This window comes from Thalia democratica, chromosome 3 (genome assembly GCF_965202585.1).
Source record: "Thalia democratica chromosome 3, ktThaDemo2.hap1.1, whole genome shotgun sequence".
NCBI lineage: Eukaryota > Metazoa > Chordata > Thaliacea > Salpida > Salpidae > Thalia > Thalia democratica.
In genome coordinates this window covers 10263554-10269553 of record NC_139167.1, presented here as the reverse complement: position 1 = coordinate 10269553, position 6000 = coordinate 10263554, and positions in this window count along the sequence as shown.

The following is a 6000-nucleotide window of genomic DNA, read 5'->3' as shown; positions in this document are numbered from 1 at the left end:
TTTAATTTTTCTTTTCTTAAGCCAATAGTAAATTTTGAATACGGAATTCTGTAAAGTTGTTTTCGATTGGCTAAAATTTTTTGTGTTATCTGCGAAGAGGTTTAAGTTGTAATAAAATCAACTTCTGAAGCTATTTCATTTATGTTAATGATAAAGAGCAGTGAACCAATAACCCTCCTGGAGGGACTCCACTAAAAAAAGGTAAAGAGTCTGAAAATGTATTGTTAATAACTAATTTTTAAGTTCTATCATTTAGAAACTCTTTTAACCAACCAACTAGACTGCTATATTATGTATTGCGATAATGTTTTAAATACATTAATTTTGGGTCTTGTTTTATTGCTGTTATGTTTACCCACACGGTATAAAGTATTTAGTTCAGTCTCAGTCAACTTGTTAGAACTTAAACTATCTTGAACTAAGTTGAAGTCTGTTTTAGCATTTTAAATTGTGTAAACTGAAGACTTTTATAAATTTCAGGAACATTGAAAGTTATGACATTTAAAGCTTTTTTTTTTTAATTTGCTTTAACTTAAAGCATTTATTTTTTCTTATACTAGTGTCAATTGATTGTCGATGTTACTAACGAGTTCGGTTTGTTTTTTAATTCAGTTATATGATCTTTCTGCATTTACTAGGTTTTTTTGTTAAAACTCTTAAATTTGCTAATAAAATTTTTCTTATATTATATTAGACTTTTATGTAGCAAATTATTTTTCTGTTTTAAAGAATCTTCGACTCTTTGGTTCAAACCTCCAAATGGGTTTCCTGCATTTTTTGAATGCTAACTTTTAGTTTATTGATTTTGTGCTCATTCTCATTTTACAAACTACTACTTTCTTTTTCCAATAAATCATGTTTAATTTATATTTTTTCTGTAAGTTGTTTTTTGTGTCTTTGTTAAGTTTGAATTCTCTGATGTCTGTTCCTACTTGACTTGTATGAAAATCTTCTATAACAAACATCACATCCAAAAGGTCTATTTCCAGTGTGAATTCTTATGTGAACATTTAAACTTGATTTCTGTTAAATTTTTTTCTTGACAATATCAAATTCATGAGACTTTTCTTTTGTATGAGTAAGCATGTGTTGTTTCGCATTTTTTAAACAAACTTCTTATCACAAACTTCACACTGAAAATCTTTTTGACCACTATGTATCAACATGTATGTTGTCAAGTTAATTTTAAAAGTAAAGTATTTGTCACACTGTTCACATTAAAATGCCCATTCAAAATTATTGACTATTACATGCTGTTTCAGATTATATTCTTTACGAAAATCATATTTTATAAACATAACATCGATAAATCTTCAAACCAGAATGAGTTAGTTGGTGTCTTGTTAAATTAATTTTAATTGTATAACTCTTGTTACTAATACTAAAACTATAGGGTTTTTCACTAGCATGAGTTCCATTATGATAAGCAGCTGCTTTTCACTTAAAGCATTTAAACAAAATAGACAATTTTTTTTATTAACAGCCAAGATCTTCATTTTTGTACTTTAGTACTTTAATTTCAACAGTTCTAACACTTAAAACCTTATAAATACTAGAACTAACTTTAAAAAACACCAAGACTAGTAAAAATTTTAGAAAATTTTTTGCTATCTATATATTCATTAAGCGATAAAAAAAAAAGCACTTAAATTTTTTTGTTCTAGCACTTGGTGTACAAAAAACCTTTCGGTTATAGAGTCGTACTCAACGAATATCTTTTAAAGTTTTTTCCGGGACATTAAAAGATGCCAGTTTGAAATATCAGATCATTAGAACTTAAACTAGTATACTTTTTACACTAGTTTAAAGAAAATTTTTACTATCATCAAGTTTTATAAAAGATGAACTGTGCAAAAATCTTTAAAGGTTTTTTGTAATTTAAAAATCTTAAGGTGTTTTATATTAACTATCAATTCATTTATTTTTTTTAAATTACTTTTTAGTTTTTAGATTCATATAACAAAATCAATTTTTTTTTTAATTTAATCTTTATTAGTTAAAGAGTGAAATTATTTTAGTAAAATGTATATCATGATACTATGTCAAACAGTTCTCAATTAACTTAAAAAATATGTATATGTTTTAAATTTCGTAATATTCAACACAGTATAAAAACTGAATTATACTTAATTAAAAACAATGTATAACAGCTATTAGCCACCTTTTTAAAATACTTAGTAAGTAAAGTTAAATTTAATAATGCTACTAACTTTTTTTTAAACGTTTAAATTGATTAGAAAACATACGAGGTAAAGAAAAAAAAGATAATTTAAGTTTTCAGAACTTTTTATAACTTATTTAAGTTAAAGCTTACTTTATGATTTGTATAACTTTTTAACACATAATTATCCTACAATTTCTACAAAAACGTTGGAGATTAGATGATTATCTTATGATTAAATAATTTTCAATTTTTTCGTTTAAACCAAAAAGCAAATTTGTTTAAATAAAAATTATAATTTAATTTTTCATATTGTTCTACTTTCGAATAAAATCTGTCAAAAGTTTTTATGTGATGAATTGGAAAACTACTTTATTATACAGCTTGTAACTTTAAATTAATGTGTGTATGTGTTGTTGGCTAATTTAAAGTAACACAAATTAAACAAGTTACTGCACAAAATGAATTTATTAAAAAAAATCAATTACAGATCCTTAAATTTTCGATGCTAATTTTTAGATAATTTTTTTATTAAATACTAATTAATCGTCAACATTGAATTATAACACAGTTTATTTCAAAATTTAAATAATAAATTTTCTTAAATTTTAGAAATTTTGTCATTTATGTAAATAACAAACGAAAATACACTGAAACTTTCAAGTGCACGAAAAGACTTTTCGGTCATCCATAATTGTTTACGTTTTTCTTAAAACACTTTTCAATGTCTTTGTTAAACAACTAAAATTTTTACAGTTACTTTTTTGCGTTTAATAATACAATTAAAAACTTTCAACCTCTGTACTTTGTAAACCAGTTTAAAATATTTTAACCTGTATTAATTTTTACTTAATACTAATGAAGCAAAAAGTTTATTTAATTAAAGTTCTGAATGTTTTGGATTTATTTAAGTAGGAATTAATCTAAATCTTTTGATAATGTTTCAAAAAGAGTTAAGACCATAATTTGACTTCATTTGCAATATTTTTAAAATATTTTTTATTTTTTACACAAATAAAAAAACTAATTTACTTTGGAAAAAAATACTGTCTTAAACATGACAAAAAACTTTATTTTAAGAAACCTGACCTGAATCGACAACTAAAAAGTTTTTCGTACATCAGATAGTAAGACCATACTTTTTAAAGCTTTTTCTGTTGTTTAATAATCATATACTACTCTTTTATAGATTAAAATAACGTTAAAACAAAATTTAAACTTCGAAGAAAAATTAAACTACTACAACTAAAATATTTAAAATTTTTTTCTAAAAACCCTTAACTGAACTCATAACTTAGATAAACTCTAAGTTTAATAATCTAAATAAAAATAAAATAAGAAATAAAATATTTTGTATTTACGTTGCGGTAAGGCTTACCTTAATTTTATATATAATTTTCATTGACTTTTTACACATGAAGGCACTATCAATTACAGATATTTTATCAATCATTTTAGTCAAGTTCTACCAAGATCAGTCGTTTTTGACCCGTGCCGTTTTCAGCTAAAAATCAACAATGCTTAATAAGCGAGTTTGTTATTCAAACTTACTTAATACTTCTTTCCTTTTTTGCGTGTGTGAGTTTATGTAACTCGTTTGATGTTATTTATTTGAAATATAAGTTTCCATAAAAGCTATGGCCCGAAAAAGACTTTTAAAGAAATTGATGTTGTATCAAAACATAATTTATAACAATTAAAAGGAATTTTCGCGCTGTTAAGTGATAAAGCAAGGTTACTTTTTAGTCCAAAAGCAATTTCAGCTGTATAGAAAAAAGTCTTTAAATTCAAATTTAAACAAAATTGAATTAAATATTAATACTATCATCTTTGAATAGATAAGTTTTTTTTTAAGATATGTTATTCTTTAAAAAGTACTAATTACTATTTTATATATTTATAACATAAATGGAATAACGTAAAAGCTATCAATATATTTATTTATTAACTACCGATATTTGTAAAAAAAAAAGTTATAATTAAAGATAATTTATAATATTTATACATGTAAAAAAATTGATGAATTGACCAGCAAGGCATTTATACGATATGTTTAATTAGTTTGGCCTGTACCTAAAAAATTTTTTTTTGAAGATCTTAAATGACTATAATAATACCGTAGGCTAAATAAGTTTCAAACAAGCTCAATTTTACTTATACTTAGAAATAAATGAAACTATTAAAACATTTTAGATTTGCAAACATCAAAATTGAAAAAAAAACCTAGTTAACCTAAATATTCAATTTAAGCTTAGTCCATACAAATCATATATTATACGAAAAAATAATATATAAAGTTGCAATTTATAAATATTTGAACAGACAACAAACTTTTACACAACATTGTTATATTAATTTTTAACTATAAGAACTATTTTTATTGTTTATGAATTTTCAAATGAGTATTTCTACTTGAGCTTTGAGTGAATCTTCTTCCACATACATCACATCCAAATGGTCTTTCTCCTGTATGAATACTAACATGACAAACTAAGGTTGATTTTATTGTAAATCTTCTACCACAAACATCACATCCAAATGGTCTATCATCATTGTGAATTCTAACGTGGGCGTTTAAATTACCTTTCAGTGAAAACTTCTTCTTGCAAACTTCACATTCGTGGGGCTTATCTTTAGTATGCGTCAACATGTGCTGTTCTAGGAGAAATTTAAGAGCAAACTTTTTCTCACAAACTTTACACTGAAAATTTTTCTCACCACTATGTATTAACATGTGTGTATTCAAGCTATACTTTTGAGTAAAACACTTTTGACACTGTTCACATTTGAACGGTTTATCATCAGTGTGAACTATGGCATGGCGTTTTAATGTACTTCTTTGTGAAAAGCATCTTTTACAAACATCACATTGATAAATCTTCAAACCAGAATGAGTAAGCTGATGTGTCTTCAAATTAATTTTCCGTGAAAAACTCTTGTCACATTTATCACAACTGTATGGTTTTTCTCCACTATGAACACTTTCATGTCTAACCAATTCTGATTTGTATTTAAAAAATTTACCACAAGTTACACAAATATGCTTTTTATCACCAGTTGACATTTTCTTTGTATTACTAACGGTAAATTATCCAAAAACTTGTAAAAGTAAATTATCTAAAGAGTGCTTTAAACTTATAGAAAATTAAATATTGTTAATTCAGCTTAAATCAGAAAAAAAATATTGCATTTTAATATTATTATAATATTTTAGTAAACTACTTTGCTCATAACTTTTGTTTACATACTTTTCGATAAAACAATTTTTTTCTTTTTACGATTAATTCAAACAAGTCAATTATGAAACAAAAAAAATCTGAAATTATTTTACATTAGTAATAAAATTTATTAGTTTTAATTTATTATTTTAGTTCATTAATGAGCATATCACCATAAAATCGAAATCCATTCATGATAAACTATATATGTAACTGAAATATTTAAACATAGTTACATATTAGTAAAGATTTGTTTCAAATAATATTTTATTAAATTAAAAATATATACTGTTCTACTTTTACTTTTTTCAAAATGATTATTATACTAAGAAAAGCATGTAAAATGATTAATGTCACTAGTTTAATAAGTTTATAAAACATAAATATAATGGTTACTTATAAGAATTATCTACATTTTCATTAAACATATTACAGTTATGAATACTAAAACTATAATATTGAATTTGAAAAAAAAAATTTTCGTTTAGTAAATCAAAAATTTAGCAAAAAATCATTTGCAAATGTAGTAAAACAAAACCTATATTATTTGAATATGATTGTTTGTTATTTTATAACGCCTAAAATTCTTTGGCACGAACTTACCAAGGTATTTTTATCTCT